Source organism: Juglans microcarpa x Juglans regia, chromosome 7D, assembly GCF_004785595.1.
Source record: "Juglans microcarpa x Juglans regia isolate MS1-56 chromosome 7D, Jm3101_v1.0, whole genome shotgun sequence".
In the NCBI taxonomy this organism is placed as follows: Eukaryota; Viridiplantae; Streptophyta; class Magnoliopsida; order Fagales; family Juglandaceae; genus Juglans; species Juglans microcarpa x Juglans regia.
Window position 1 is genome coordinate 26,650,544 of NC_054606.1, and position 18,316 is coordinate 26,668,859.

The following is an 18,316-nucleotide window of genomic DNA, read 5'->3' on the forward strand; positions in this document are numbered from 1 at the left end:
TATAACTTTTATATATAGTTATGATTTTATGAGTTACCATGGAATTAAACTTAAGAGTTATTTATTTTTGTTTTACATAAACATTACACATTAGAAAAATTAGCCCCCCACAGAAAAATGTCTCGTTCGGCCACTAGGTCGAAATAGGCAGCTAAAAGTGCTCAGAATTACTTGCTTATCTTGCATTTTTAAGTAAAATGACTGCAACATGTCAAAATAATGTCTCCATTGGGTTATGTAAAATCATTGTAAAATACATATGAGTTAAAACAAGTGATTCTCTACATTTAGCATGCTCTATTTATCAATATAAATATTTTTTATTATTTCTTTTTTTTCTTATAAGAACTATGCAAAACAAGAAAAAAGATAAAAAGTTCAAAATAGGTTGAATGAGTATTTTTTATTTTTTATTGGGCCAATGGTATCATTTTGAGATATTGCAATCACATTATTATACAAATAATATTGAAAGATCTAAGGTTGTACAGAAAAAAAAAAAAATCGACCAAATCGACTGAATCGAAACAACTGGTTTGGTCTAGTCCAATACCGGTTTAGTCGGTTTCCGTTGCTAGGAATCGAAACCGATTAAAGATTAGTTTGATTTCATTTTTCAAGATTTGAAAACTGAATTGGACCAAACCAAACTAATATATATATAGATATATATATATATATATATCAATTTTTTTATATTATATATTATATGTTATATATATTATAAAATTAATATAACATGAAATTTTAATCTTATTATTTATACTTTCTTAATATGCACTTATTCTTAAACATGAATATTAATATTAAGTTATTAACATATTTTTGTTTATCCGTACACATTAGTAACATAATTACATATATAATATGATATCAGTATAACATATTATATATATATATATATATAGTATAACTATATTTTTTTAAGCTAAGTAATTGGTAAGCAGTTATTTTGTAATATATATATTTTTTTTATATACTTTGGAGTTTGACCTTACTTTGGTGGTTGTGTTTGCAATTGTTTTAGTGTATTTGTTTTCTAAATGTTGGTTATGTTGGCTACTTGTTTTTTATATGCATGTTTTAGGCTTTTAGACATTAGGAATATTGTTATGTGCATTTTTTAATAGGTGTTTTTAGGCATTATTAAATGCATGTTTTAATTAACCTAATAAATGTAATTTGGCTAATTGTTTTTAGTATTTATTTGATTAATTGGTTATATGTATGGTATTTTGAACTGAAAATAATGGTTTGGGTTGGGCTAAAAATTATTCACTTGAGAAAGAAAAACCAACTAGTCCAACAAAAGTGCCCAAAACTAAATCACACTTGTAAAATTGAACTGAACAAAAAGCGAAAAAACTGAAAGTTTCGATTCTTTAGATTAATTGGTCAATTTCGGTTCTCGAAATTTTAAAACCAAATTAGACCAGTTTAGTTATAAAATATGTCCAAAATCGAACTAAATCGAGCCGATTACAACCTCAGAAAGATCAAGAAATTCACCCATTCAATAAAAAAAAAAAAAAAAAAAGCCTTGCATTGATTGGATGGGAGCCGGTTGAGGACCCCGAATGAGAACACATCGAGTGTTAATTAATAAGTTGAAACAACTTCATAAGTATATTTTCAATATATAAATTAAAAGAATCCAATTCTAGCATTTTTAAAATTCAATAGGGAAATTGCTTGGAACTGATAAAACTATTTTCGATCAAAAGTGTATCAAGTGAGAATTAACCATTTGTATAATTCTTTGATAGAAATAAATCACAAAAATGATACGTTGTTGCCATTTCTTGAAATGATGAAAGATTATCAAAGTGACGTCTAATCCTCATGATTGAAGGGAACGACAAAGAATGGAACAAGTAAATACGATTTTTAAATTTCTTAATAAATATATCATAATGAGAAATCAAAATAAACTATATAGGAGACGGACAAAAAATGTGTAGTTAGAGACAACTCGATAAACAAAATGCCTAAAAAAGGAAATAAAGAATATTTAAATAATATAGAGAAATAATATATAAGTTGATGTAAAATATACTGTAAAAGTTGTCAGAGAAAATAGAAAATGTGAGCTTTTGTTTGTTATTTTAGATTAAAAATTAGTTAAGTCATAAGAATGCTCTAATTGTGGTTAACTTCTAAGCTAATATACTGTCAGCTTCAACGAGATGTAGTAAAAGAGGAAAAGTAACAAATTACATTACAAGCTTTTTCTCTAGAAGGGAGTTCAAGAATAATAGACAATTGTGATGTTAGGAAACTCTATTTCACAATTAAAAAGACCACTGTATTGGCATGTAGGCATTGTCATATCATCAAACGAATAAAAAATAGTTTTTTTTAGAGAAAGACTTTTATATTTATCGAGTAATTGAATGGACACAACACTTTTACAACTCTCTTTTAAATGAGTGACTTTAAAAAAAAAATAATGATAATTTTAATAACTTTGTTTTACAAAACTACAATCCATTTAAAATAGGGCTGTAAAATAATTATATAAAATGATATCTTAATCATTATCATTAGTCCTTACCGTACTTTGGCTCTCACTATTTTACTTTTTAATAGGCATTTGAAATTTAAATGGTGAAATGGGGAGGGTGAGGTAATAAAAATCAATATTTTAAATTTTGCTCCGGCGATTATTTCATTTTAAGTATTAAAATATAATATTTCGGTACTGATGCATTCCGGAATATCATTTATGAATTAGCTATATATACACATATATAAACTAATAATTAATAAATACATATGCATGTATTTATTTTATTAATTATATGTTTATCTATGTATAGAAGAATTGAATATTTATAAAATGATTATATGCTGAAAACATTAAAAAATGAGATATTGGAGTTAAAATATAGTATTAAAAAAGTTACAAACTTGAGTTGAGACAAAAGAGAAAAAAAGACAAAAATAAAAGAGTCAAGAAATTATTAAAAATGATAAGATTTTTTTAAAAAAAAAAAAAAAAAGAATGATGGACATATTTAAAATTAGAAAAAAAATTAAAATTATATAAATGCCTTTTAAAATTTTAAATTATATGAATACTATCTACATTTGAAAGTTCCAAAAATACTATCCAAGCCTAAGAAAATTATAAAATTGTTATTAAAAAAATTTAGAATGCAAGTTCCGATAGAATGAGTCAAAATCTGGAACGAAATGGAATGAGTATATATAGTGTATTGGATACTATTTTGGAATGCAGAATTCTAATCGGAACGGAATTGAAAACTATGATGAAAATGATTCATCTTGTATCGAAGTATGCAACATTTTTCACTAGTTTGTGCACAATAGAGTTAGCACCATACAAACAAATGAAATGTTTTGATTTAGATTTTGGTGACGTCTAAGAAAGTATTAATCAATAATTTTAAATGTATATCATTTGAAATAATAACGTATGCCAGCATTTATTTTATGGTTTCAGATAATAATATATAATATTGAATGAAGTATGATAGCTAAACCTAAGTGCGGTTGGATAATTGAGGAAACTAGAGAGTATTTGTGACAAAAGGGTCCAACGCGTAATATTTAATAAAATCAGGTAAAGTGTAGATTTAAGACTAATGTTGGATCCATTCTTTGCTATCTTATTAAATCACAAATTATACAAAGAAGTTGATCTAATGGAAAGATGTGAATTTAATCAATAAATTTATTTTCTAAAATACACTTTAAATTTGTAATTGAGAAATTGTAACCAGCTTGTTGGCTGAAATATGTCTTAGAAATATTTCATATATAAAAAATAAGTGGCCTTCAATGTGGCAGGACCAAAATTACAAAATATTTCACACACACACACACACACACAGAGAGCAATTAGACATTCTACATTACTCCAATAAGAAAGAAAGTAGTATTGAATGAAAAGGCTAGGATAATAGTTTCTGCCGAAAGACTTGTATATATAGATATCTATGTACAATTAATAAGTAATTACAAATGATAAATATTAATAAAGATGATAAGGAACCACAACTTTGGGATTATGATAAGTACATAATCTAAAGTGTTTATTTATACGAGATGGACTTTGACTCTATCCCTTGCACAAATCCTGATGATTTTGTTGTGAGGTTAGTGATGAAGTCTTAACTCTTCATATTGAGATTGAGTTGAATTAGGATTACATTAGTCTAGAACAACTTTATCTCTACTTTGAACTTCATTTATCTTAACACCTCCCCAACAACTCATGAGAGGTGCAGTGACCATGAGTTTGTCCTTGAGTTGCAAAAACCTAGGAAAGGTTAGCCCCTTTGTGAACACATCTGTTATTTAATCTTTTGTGGACATGTAACTGACTACAGTGTCTTTATTAAATATCTTTTCTCGAATAAAGTAATAATCGACTTCCACATGCTTTGTTCTAGCATGAAACATAGGATTAGAGGTTAAAGCAAGTGCACCCTTGTTATCACACCATAATTGTGGAGGTGTTGCAATTGGACACTATAACTTTTTAAAGAGCATTCACGACCAATATAGCTCAAAAGTAGCAATGGCCATAGACCTATATTTTGCTTTTGTGCTAGGCATTGAGACCACAGGTTATTTTTTAGCTTGCCAAGAGATTAGACAGTTGCCTAAAAACACCCCATATCCACTTGTTGATCTTCTATCTATGGGATCTCCAGTCCAATCTAACTTACAATATGCTGCTAGTTGTAGAGGTCCAGAAGTAAATAATATGCCATGATCAATTGTCTCCTTTAGGTACTTGAGTACTTTTTTGCTGTTGTAAAATAAGTGGTGGTACAATGTAAAAACTGGCACAATTGATTGATAGAAAATGAAATGTCGGGTTTGTTAAGTGTGCAATATTGTTTGGCCCCTATAATATGCCTATTGGCAGTAGGATTAGGTAGTGGATGTCTCTCAAACTTGCTCAACTTCTGCCTAGAAACACAAGAGTAGAGTATGGCTTTGCCCCAAGCATATTAGTACAATCAAGCAAGTCATATATGTACTTAGCTTGGTTAAGATGTAGACCATGTACATTTTTGTGAGCATGTACTCCTAGGTGGTATTTTAAATTGCCCAAATTCTTCATTTTGAACTCTTACTCAGACCTTTAATAAGCCATGAAATACTTGAAAACTGTGTGACCTAGTTATAATGATATCGTCCACACAGATAAATACAAATAGGTGAATTGATCCCATGTGAAACATAAACATCAAGCTATCCAACAGAGATCCTATAAAGCCAAGCTCTTGTAGGGACTATGTGAGTCATGTGTACCATTCCCTTAGGGCTTGTTTAAGGCCATATATGGCCTTATGCAACTTGCACACATGATGAGGATATTTACTGACAATAAATCTTATAGGTTGTTCCATGAAGACTTCTTCAGTGAGAAAACCATGAAGAAATGCATTGGATACATCCAACCGTTTTTTAAGCCAGTCAAAATGTAAAGCAAAGGGCAATAGGAGTTGGATCGTGGCTAGTTTGATGATTTGACTGAATGTTTTTGTGTAGTCGACCCCATTCCTTTGTTCAAAACCTTTGGCCACTAACCTGGCCTTGTATCTATCTATAGTTCCATCTAGTTTTTGTTTAAGCTTGTAAACCCACTTATTATGGATCACATGTCTACTTTTAGGTCTTGGACAGAGGGTCCATGTTTCATTATCCAATAAGGCCTTAAACTCAATTTCCATTGCAGTCAACCAATTCGAATTTTACGCTGCTTGTGAGACTGATATGGGCTCACAAGGAAGAATGGTGGTATGTAAGGCCTTGACTGGACGTTTAGTGGACTTAGTGGAGTGGTATAGATGAAAACCAGTAAATTCTTTGAGTTTTGAGTTTCCAGTCATGGATCTGGTGATGACATGAGACATGTAAAGGTCGGGTGTGGAGTTAAGGATTTGAACAGATGGTTAGTGTCCCTGGTATAGTTCTGGACTTAGTTGTGTATTTGTATTAGTAGCAGGGAGGGCTCAAAGCTCATAATAGGACTGATTGGTCATGTTGCAGCAGACTCTGCAGTCGTTGGTCAAAGCTCATAGTAGGACTGGTTGGTCATAAGCATATCTTGAGAGGGGCTCATAGAGACTACAGGAGAACTAATGGAGTAAAAGTATAAGGGTAAAAGGACAGTACTTGAGGAGGAAGGATGACCTTGAGCAGGGCATGAGGTAGTCATTTTCATAGTTGTTCATCAAAGACTGCATGTATAAACATGTAGACTTTGTTGTTTTTTAAATCCAAACATTTGTAGACTTTCTTATTGGATCCATAACCCAAAAATACACATTGTTTGGTTCTAAACTCCAATTTATGCTTGGAGTATGGCCTTAAAAAGAGGATATAAAGCATACTTGAAAATTATCATAAAAGAGTAATTTGTTCTTTATTGAACAACTTAGTAAATGGTGTTTCATATTGAATCAAAGGTGAGGGTAGCCTATTAATGGACTACACTACTATGTGGAATGCCTCTACCCAATATTTAGAAGGTAGATGGGATTGTGCAAATAGGGCGAGGCCAATTTCAATTATGTGTCTGTGTTTTCTTTCTACAATTCTATTTTGTTAAGATGTGTGTGGACAAGTAAGGCGATGATAAATGCCATTGTTATTGAGGAATTTGGTAAATATATGTTAAGTGTATTCACCCCCACCATCAGTCTAGAATTGTTTGATTTTATGAGATAATAGATTTTCAATTATGCATTTAAACTTGACAAAGCATTTAAATAATTTGGATCTAAACCCAAGGGGAAATAACCAGGAATATCTTGAACAATTATCAATGAAAATTACATAATAATTGTATCCACTTATTAATGGAATGGGCAAGGTCTATACATCACTGTGAATCAATTCTAAAGGCCTAGAGGAAACATAATAGGTTTCATTAAATGGAAGTTGTTTACTTTTCCGTAACTGACATAGTATACAAAGGACTAACTAACGCTTGCTAAATGACACAGGAAGCTGATAACTCTTAGGAATCCAATGTAGAATTTGTGAAAAAGGGTTTCCTAGTCTTTTGTGCCAAACATCTATAGAGGTCTTGACTCCAATCAGAGCTACATATGCCTTTTTATTCTTGACAATGTTGTTTAGATGCATAGGATATAGACCTCCTTCACTTGGTCCCTGTAGGTGGATTGGCCCTATCAGGTTGTCCTTTACTAAGAAATAGGTATCAGTTAGTTTAAAGAAGCAATTATTATTTTGACAAAAGCATTGAATGGAAAGAAGGTTATTTGAAGCATTGGGATAGTGCAAAATATTTTTCTGTGTAGAATAGATTTAGGGAGTTGATATGATGTAGAACTAGTGTGTTATGTGCAGTCCATTACCATTCCCTACAGCAACAGTGTCAGTTTCCTGGTAAGGATGCTAAGGTCTGTTGTGATATAATTTGTGGCTCCCTTGTCGACTAACCACGCTTCATCTTCTTATAGAGCATTGGACTAGAACATCATAGCTGCTAGTTCATTCGGTGGATGTTTGCCTTAGTATGCAAAATCCATTCTATAGAAGTAACCTAAAACTTGGTGGTTGTTTTAACCACAGATCTGACAATGAGCTTTGTTAGTGCTAAACTGGTTTAATGAATTCTTACCTTGAGACTGATTTCCTATTGGATAAAAGTACTTCTTTTGGGAGAAATTTTAGCCATAACTAGAATTACTTGATGGTCCATATTTAGGCTTGTTGTTTTGCCCAAAAAAATCTATGTGAGTAAAGGGCAAACGAGTTGGATTTAGCAGCACGATCAGGTTCTCCAACAATGCTCATAATTGAGTAACTCATATTTGAATTCTTCAAAATTCATAGACGCGTCCTTTGTAGCAACATAGTAAAATGTGATGAAGGGATTATATTGAGGGTTTAAACCACCCATAGTATAAGAGATGATGTCTTCATCACTCACTAGTTTTCCAACAAGTGCTAGCTGATCTATTAGGGTCTTGGAAACAAGAATGAAATTGCCACATGATTGTGATACTTGTTTGATAGTTTGCAGCTGTCTTCTAAGATGATTCACCCTCGATCTTGAGGGTGAAACATTCATTGTATAGAGTGTTGTCCATACATGTCTAGAGGTATTTAAGCCATATACTATCGAGACAATTTATCAAACAATGTAGCTATGAACCAACTCGATATATATTGATCATTCTTCTCCCAGGTCACATAATCTGGATTCAGTTTCATAGAATCCTTTTTATCAGGTTTAGAAATACACTGAGGAGGTTTAGAAATATACTGGACGAGACATATTTGGAATGGAGAAGGAAAAGGACGCAACTGAAGTGGGATTGCTTGATTTAGTCAAAATAATGGTTGACTCACTCAAAAATGAGTAGCACAAAGGCTATCTCAAGTGCAGGAGGATGTCGCGTAATAATTATGAATAAATTCCTAGATCGTCTCCTAAGGGAAATTTACTTAAAATCAAACTCGTTTAAAATGGTGAAAATATTTACAAAGAGAAAATAAAAATTGTGGTATGTACAATAAATGGAAGAGTGCAACAAAAATGAAAAGGGACTAGTCATGGACTAGATTCATATTTTTAGATTTTTTAGTGTCGAAATGAAATGTAAAAGACTAACAAATTGAAATTAACAATCAAACAATCAACTAAATTAAACAATCTTAATTAATCTGAAAATTAAATAACAAAATTGAAATTATTTAAGTCCTAATTAAGTGTTAATCAATCTAATAGCAATGGAGTTAAGAGATTAATAAAACTAAGGTAAGAATTAAACTAGATTAAAAAGTAATTGATAAAATATGAATTGAGAATTGAAAAGCCCCAAAATCAAGATTCTAGAGATCATCCTTGTATTCAAATCACAAATTCTCAAAATCAATCCATAGCAATTGTAATCACTGTTAAATGAAAACTTAAAGAAGCGAGAAAAATAAATAACGTAAATAAACAGCAAATAAAATACCCAAAGGTCTAAGCCAAATATCTCAAAAATATATCACAAACTTTAAACTAAAATTAAATATATAGTAGATAGTGAAAAAGCAAGCCAAATGAATGGAGATGTTGATGGTAGGCAATGGAGGAGAAGGCTAGAGCGGCAGTTGGACCCTAAAGGAGTTCTTCAAGTGGTGTTGCGTTCTTTCCCTTAAAGAAAAAAACTTTCGTTGCTTCCGTCAAAACCAAAAAAAAAACCTTCATTTTTTTGTGTTGCATCCGAATGAAAAAGAAAATAATACCCAGCGTGCTTGCGTGAGTTTCGGCCCTGAAGGAGCCGTGTGCATTTTTGAATTTCCCCTCTTGTGTTTGCGTGTGTGAGTTTTTTTTTTTTTTTCTTTGCATTTTTTTCCGCGTGAGTTATCTGCATGTGAGAGACCAAGAGCTTGCCTTTTTTACTTTTCTCTTTTGTATTTCTTGACCTATAAAAATAATAGAAATTGGAAATAAAATAAAATAAAATAAAGAATAATAGAATATGAAAAATATATTGTGCATGTGAATGAACATTGTCCAATTAAATCACAAGTTATAAAATTAAGCATAAATCATGCCAATAACCAATTTAAATCACAACTCGAATTTATTCATCTTAACCATTTCTCTATCTAAAACCAATAATAATGTAATGAAATAAATAAAATATATTAGTTTTAAATGAATAAAACATGCAATAATTCAGCTCAATCACACCCCTAACTAGCGTTTTGCTAATCCTTGAGCAAAATAGTGAAAATTAATTGAGTTGAATATTGCATAAAAATTGAAATCCAAACGGAAGCAATCAAACACAATTATAAATTCTCTCAAAAGTGACACTTTACTACTCAACTCCCAGGGACTATATCCACCAAGACTATCTCAATAATCTTTCACATAGAATTGAGGCAAATGTCTCAGAACTCAAATGTGTGTGTAGAACTAAACTGGTTGTGTGTTCCTCATTACTAGCTATGATTTGTCATAGGATTTTTCAACCTTAAGATTAATCATTGCTGATTCTAACTACCTCAAAGCCCAAGGGACTAGCAATTTTCACGCCAGCTCTATTTTTAAAGGTTAAACACTCAACCCCCAAAGTCATGGGTAACTGTTTCTAGCCATTTATTTAGGAAATCTCACTAAGCTGCTTTTATCCATTTTTTTTTATTCTTTTCAAATCACTTTTCTTTTTTTTTTAAAGCATGACTCGGTAGTCCTGCAGTTTACTTCTCCTGTGTTAAATAAGTGAACAGTAAATAAGGAACACTACAAGTATAAGCATGTGCAAAATATCCTTCAAAATTTGCTCTTTGTTCTACAAAAATCTCATCTCAATGAATATAGCATTTCGGTGTTTCAAGTTACACATCAACAAAATATGATGCATCAAAAATCATGCTCTATGCTTAAGCTTGAAAATAAATCTTCACAAAATGATTCCGCTCAACTACTCCATCAAGATGCTCATATTTCACAAAATACTAGAAATAGAGTGTGTGTCATTCATATGTGTATCAATGCACATCACATTAATGCTAATTTATTTATTTATTTATTTATTTTAAAATCTGTGCACACACACTACCCCTAACTAGTGAGAGACATAGTTCTCAATGAATCGAACGAAAGAAAACAAAGTGCACATGAATAAGCAAGAAAAACAAAAACAAGAATCAACATGAAATATAAAATCAAAGCAAAACAACAAATAAAAAAAACAAAATGCATGTAAAGAAAGCTGTAAAGAGGGAAAATATCAAAATACTTCCCTGGAATCTTGCACAAGCAAGATCTCTTCGTGTGGATCAAAGGTAGTCATAAATGGCTTTAGGCGTTGTCCATTGACAGTGAAGCTATTTCCATTCTTCGGATTGACAATGTCTACTGCCCCGTGAGGATGAACCTTCTTTATAATGTACGGCCCACTCTATCGGGATTTCAATTTACTAGAAAAAACATGTAAGCGAGAGTTATAAAGAAGAACTTCCTGGCCAAGTGTGAAATGCTTGGGATGAATGTTTTGATCATGTAGAATTTTCATGAGTTCCTCCGCCAACTGAGTGTTGTCATAGGCATCCCGACGAGCTTCATCCAATTCATTGATCTGCAATTTTCTCAACCCTGAAGTTTCATCAAGTGACATGTTAACATGTTTTATAGCCCAAAGAGCTCGGTGCTGAATATCAACAGGTAAATGACAAGCTTTACCATAAACTAATCGATAAGGGGACACCCTTAGATTTGTTTTAAAAGCTGTCCTTTAAGCCCACAAAGCATCAAGAAACTTAACTGACCAATCTTTCCTATTAGGATTGATAGTTTTTCCCAAAATTATTTTGATCTCTCTATTTGCCAATTCTGCTTGCCCATTTGTTTGAGGGTGATAGGAGTAGAAACTCGGTGTGTGATACCATATTTCTTCATGAGTGTAGAAAATGGTTTGTTGAAAAAATGAGAACCTTCATCACTAATGATAACTTTGGGCATGCCAAAGCGAGTAAACAGAGATTACAAAAATTTTAGGACAACATGATGGTCATTTGTTTTGCAGGCGACGGCCTCCACCCATTTTGAAACATAATCCACAGCTAATAAAATATGTGTTTTCAAAGGAAACTGGAAAATGTCCCATGAAGTCTATCCCCAACAATAAAAAATTTCTAAAGTAAGAATAGGGGAAAGAGAAATAATGTCTCTTTTGCTAATGGATCCCAATTTTTGACAAGGCTCACAAGTCTTGCAAAAATTATAAACATCTTTAAACATGGAAGGCCAGTAAAAACCGCTTTGCAAAATTTCTGCGACTGTTTTCTTTGCTGAAAAATGACCACCACATGCACCCATATGACAAAATCTCAACACAAAAGAAAACTCATCATCAGGGATGCATCTTCGAATCAATTGGTCTGAACAATATTTGAAAAGGTATGGATCATCAAAGTAAAAGTATCGTACCTCAGAGAGAAATCGACGCTTATCTTGGGTGGACCATTCAGAAGGCATTCGCTTAGTCACCAGATAGTTGACTATGTCGGCAAACCAGGGAGTTTTGTGAATCACAAAGAGCTGCTCATCCGAGAAACTATCATCAAGAGGAAGGCTAACATTTGAAGAGGAGGATGATGGCAATCTAGAGAGGTGGTCAGCTGCCATGTTTTCAACTCATTTCTTGTCCTTGATGTTGAACTCTTGAAGTAGTAAAATCTAACAAATCAAGCGTGGTTTTGTATCTTTCTTAGCCAACAAATACTTAAGAGTAGAGTGGTCAGTGAAAATAGTAACAGGAGAACCAAACACTAAGCCCGAGATTTATCAAATGTAAAAACCACTGCAAGCAATTCTTTTTCAGTAGTAGTGTAATTTTTTTGGGCATCATTCAAGGTTCTATTGGCATAATAAATCACAAAAGATCTATTATCCACACGCTGCCCCAAAACAGCTCCTAAGGCATAATCACTTGCATCAGTCATGATTTCAAAGGGAAGGTCCCATTGCGGGGGTTGCATAATAAGGGCAGTGGTAAGCGATTCTTTAAGGGTATCAAAAGCTTTTGGCACTCATCAGTCCAAACAAATTCAATATCATTTTGTAAAAGAGTGCACAAAGGTTTTACAATAGAACTGAACCCTTGAATAAACCGCTTATAAAAGCCAGCATGACTAAGAAAAGAACGAATATCCTTAATCATCCTAAGGATAGGAAGTTTAGATATTAATTCAATTTTTGCCTTGTCGACCTTTATACCTTCAGAAGAAACAATATGTCCCAAGATAATGCCCTGAGTAACCATAAATTGACATTTCTCTCAATTAAGTAAAAGATTTTTTCCCTCACATCTCTGGAGAATATGTGCCAAATTATGCAAACAACTATCAAAAGATTTTCCAAAAACAGAGAATTCATCCATGAATATTTCACAAATATCCTCAATCATGTCAGAAAAAAATACTCATCATGCATCTCTGAAAAATAGCTGAAGCATTACACAAACCAAAAGGCATTCTGGTAAAAGCAAAGGTGCCAAAAGGACAGATGAAAGTGGTTTCCCCTGATCCTCAGGCGCTACAACAATTTGATAATAACCAGAGTATCCATCCAAGAAGCAATAAAATGCATTACCAGCCACTCTTTCTAAAATTTGATCCAAGAATGGTAAAGGAAAATGATCTTTCCTACTGGCTGAATTAAGTTTTCTATAATCAATACACATCCTCCAGCAGTGACCATTCTAGTTGGAATCAATTCATTTTTCTCATTTTTGACAACAGTTAAACCAGATTTTTTTTGTACCACTTGAGTTGGACTTACTCACTTACTGTCTGAGATGGGGTAAATGATACCCACTGCGAGCAGCTTGAGCACTTCCTCTTTGACAACTTCCTTCATGGTAGGATTGAGCCTACGTTGAGCATCACGAACTTGTCTAGCATCGTCTTCAAGATGGATTTTGTGGGTACAAACAACAGCATCAATACCTTTGATGTCGGCTATTGTCCAACCAATTGCGCCTCGATGCTTCCTTAAGATTTCAATCAACTGGGATTCATCCTTCTGATTTAACTTTGAGCAAATCACCACAGGAAAAGTGTCTTCTTAGGACCAAGAAAAACATACTTTAAATCTTGAGGAAGTGGCTTCAGTTCCAACTGGGGAACTTCTTCCTTTAAAGATTTAAGTAAGTGTGGTGGTGGTAGATTTTCAAACTAGGATTGACATCTTGCCCCCTGCAAATTGTACTTCAAATGGTAAAAAAGAATATGAAAAACAGTCCAAAAATTCAAAGACATTTTCATCAACATGGTCAGTTTTTTCATCAAGTAAAAATTTAGGTGTCTGAAAAATAGAATCATCATTAGAGAAAGAAAAAGTTGAGCAAATAAATTCTGTTAGTGTCAAACTCTCTACAGCATTGAAATCACTTGTGTCATCGAAATGTGCTGGCATCTTGCAAGCATTGAAAACGTTCAACACAAGTGCCATGTTCCCAAAAGTAAGCTTCAGAACTCCACTTCTGCAATTAATCAAAGCATTTGACGTAGCTAGAAATGGTCTTCCAAGAATGACAGGAACTTGGTAAATAGTGGAAGCTGGCTGCTGCATATCAAGAACTACAAAATCCACTGGGTAGTAAAATTTATCCACCTGGACCAGCACATCCTCTACAATACCTCTCGACTCCTTAACTGATCTGTCAGCCAACTGTAGCATGATGGAGGTCTTTTTCAGCTCACCCAATCCCAACTACTCATATACTGAGAACGGTAGCAAGTTCACACTACTCCCTAAATCAAGTAAAGCTCTCCCAATACGTGACTCACCGATCATAATGGAAATGTTGGGAGAGCCAGGATCTCAAAACTTCTGAGGAGTCTCGCTCAATATCAATGCACTGACTTGCTCCGTTAGGAATGCTTTCTTCTTTACATTCAGTTTCCTTTTCACTGTGCACAAATCCTTCAAAAATTTTGCATATGAAGGAACTTGTTGTATGGCATCCAAGAGTGGAATATTAATCTTTATTTGCTTGAAGATCTCCTGAATCTCAGTGTCGTATTTGTTCTTTTGGCCAGCTGCCAATCTCTGAGGATAGGAAACCACAGGTTGGTACCCCACTAGTTTCAGCATCTGCACTCACAGGATTCTTCGAATCTGGTCTCACTACCTCTGGTTCTTTTTTAGCTTCATCAGTCTCTGTTATATCTTTAGGTGTAGAAGCAACTACCTGTGTATCCATATTCATCTCTGGTTGGAAAACTTCATTTCTACTTCTCAAAGTAAGAACGACCTTCGCTGTCTCAAAAACCTCCCCTGAGACATTATGCACTTCTTGTTGTTGTTGCCGGTATACTTGAGGATTAGGCTGAGGCTGTGTTGGGAATTTCCCTTTCTCTAAAGTACTCAATGTCGTGCTCATCTTATTGATGGTGCCCCGCAAGTCATTTATGACCTGAGTGTTTTGATTGTTTGTGGTGGCCTGAATCTGCATGAATTGCTGAAGTGTATTAGCCATCTGTGCCATACTGTCATCTAGAGACTTCTTCGCAGATGATTGAGGCTGAGAACTCTGTGCAGCTACATGAGGTTGAAATCCTGAAGGTGCTACAAAAGGATAGCCCTGAGAACTCTGATATGGCTGATACTGGTGCTGAGGAGCAGCCTGATGAAATGGCTACTGAGAAGGTGGTGGAGACCGGCCAAGCTGATCATTCCTCCATGAGAAATTTGGGTGATTCCTCCACCCCGGATTATATGTATTGGAGAAAGATTGATTTTGAGCTCTATTAACCCAGTTCGCTGATTGCATCTGCTCAGAGCCACTTTCTTGAAATACTGGCATAATTGGGCAATCTTGGGTCTTGTGGTTCGAAACAACGCATATAGAGCATGTCTCTATTGTTTTCACGACCTTCACTTTTTCCATCTCCATGGCCTCTAATCTTCTAGTCAATGCAGCTATTCGGGCTTGAACGTCAATATCCTCCTTAAGCTCATATCTGCCCCCACCAGAAATAGCCCTCAGTGGCTGTACTGTCAAAGAAACTTGATCAGTCTGAGTGTTCCATTATTGTGCGCTCTAAGCAAGATAGTAAAAAAATGGCAATACTTCATCAGGTTCCTTGCTAAGGAATTCTCCATTGCAGATAGTCTGAACAAACTGCTTGCATTCTGGAGTGAGACTAGTGTAAAAGTAATTCACCAACCTCCATGATTCAAAACCATGATGTGGACAGATGTTCACCAAATCCTTAAACCTTTCCCAGCTGGCCTGGAAAGTCTCATCTGATTTCTAATTGAACTGGTTGATCTGCTCTTGTAAATATTGAATTCTTTAAAAAGGAAAAAAAATTTGTAAGAACTCACACTACATATCAGACCAACTAGAGATAGAATTAGGCCTTAAAGAATTAAACCAAATCTTTGCTTTATCCTTCAAAGAGAAAGGAAATAAACGAAGTCTAATAAATTCATCAGTAGTGGCTCTATTGATAAAAGTAGTGCAGGCCAACTCAAAATCTGTCAAGTATTGATAAGGACTCTCAGAATCCATCCCGTGGAACTGAGGTATCACTGACATCATGACATGCTTAATAGAAAAATTAGGTGCATCATTAGGTAAAATAGTGCATGATGGTGTAGTGGTGCGAGTGGGCTGCAAATAATCCCTAAGAGTGCGTGGTGAAGGTGCAGTCATGGTTTGTTCAATTTCAATGTCCTCGTCTGTAGAAAAAACAGAAGAGCTATCTATCTCTGAGATGTGTATACTACTCTCAATGCTCAATGTAACTCTAACCATCCTATTTGAATTGTCTCTCACCCATGACATTAAACATCAGTCCGAATAGCATAAGTAAGGTTCAAGTGACTGAGTAGTAGGTGACAAGTGAAATGTGTAATCAGAGATCAGATAGTGAAAGAAATATCTGAGATGAAAAAAAATGACGAGTCTAAATTTACGTCAAGCAACTATTCTCGAGCGGCGCCAAAAACTTGACTCACTCAAAAATGAGTAGCACAAAGGCTATTCCAAGTGTATGAGGATATCGCGTAATAATTAGGAATAAATTCATAAATCGTCTCCTCATAGAAAGTTACTTAAAATCAAATTCGTTTAAAATAATGAAAATATTCACAAAGAGAAAATAAAAATGGTGATATGTGCAATGAATGGAAGAGTGCAACAAGAATAAAAATGGCACTAGTCATGGACTAGATTCATATTTTTAGATTTTTGAGTGTCGAAATAAAATGTAAAAGATTAACAAATTGAAATTAATAATCAAAGAATCAACTAAACTAAACAATCTTAATTAATCTGAAAATTAAATAACAAAACTGAAATTATTTAAGTCCTAATTAAACTTTAATCAATTTAATAGCGATGAAATTAATAGATTAATAAAACTAAGGTAAGAATTAAACTAGATTAGAAAGTAATTGACAAAATATGAACTGAGAATTGAAAAGTCCCAAAATCAAGATTCTAGAGATCATCCTTGTATTCAAATTACAAATTCTCAAAATCAATACATAGCAATTGTAATCACTGTTAAATAAAAACTTAAAAAAATGAGAAAAATAAATAAAATAAATAAACAGCAAATAAAATGCCCAAAGGCAAAGCCAATATCTCAAAAATACATCACAAACTTTAAACTAAAATTAAATAAATAGTAGAGAGTGAAAAGAGCAAGTCAAATGAATGAAGATAAAGGTGGTAGGCAATGGAGGAGAAGACTAGAGCGGCAGTTGGACCCCAAAAGAGTTCTTCAAGCGGCGCTGCATTCTTTCTCTTAAAGAAAAAAACTTTTGTTGCTTCCGTCAAAACCAAAAAAAAAAAAAAAAACCTTCCTTTTTTCGTGTTGCGTCCGAATGAAAAAGAAAATAATACCCAGCGTGCTTGCGTGAGTTTCGGCCCTGAAGGAGCCATGTGCATTTTTGAATTTCCCCTCTTGCGTTTGCGTGTGAGTTTTTTTTTTCTTTGCTTTTTTTTCCGTGTGAGTTATCTGCATGTGAGAGAACAAGAGCTTGCCTTTTTGACATTTCTCTTTTTTATTTATTGACCTATAAAAATAATAGAAATTAGAAATAAAATAAAATAAAATATAGAATAATAGAATATCAAAAATATATTGTGCATGTGAATGACCATTGTCCAATTAAATCACAAGTTATAAAATTAAGCATAAATCATGCTATTAACCAATTTAAATCACAACTCGGATTTATTCATCTTAACTATTTCTCCATTTAAAACCAACAATAATGTAATAAATTAAATAAAATATATTGGTTCTAAATGTATAAAATATACAATAATTCAGCTCAATCAATAGTGTCAACTGGGTGGCTCTAATGCCATGAAAGAAAATAGTATTGAATGAAAAGGCTAAGATAATAGTTCCTACTGAGAGACGTGTATTTATAGATATCTACGTACAATTTATAAGTAATTACAAATGATAAGTATCAACAGAAGATGATAAGGAACTACAAATTTGGGATTATGAGAAGAACATGATCTAAAGTGCTTGTCTATATATGTTTGATTTCGAATTTGCCCCATGCACATATCCTGATGATTATGTTGTGGGGTTAGTGCTAGACTCTTAACTCTTCATATTGAGATTGAATTGAATTAGGACTGCCATAATCTAGAACAACTTTATTTGTACTTTGAACTTCATTTATCTTAACATAATGTTAATATAATCTATTGAAAAGGAAATCATCAAATAATAGTCCAAGTAGCTCAACTACATAATATCTCTAAACTCAACATTTCTAACAAACTCTAACTCACTACTTCATTAATTCTACTAGAGAATC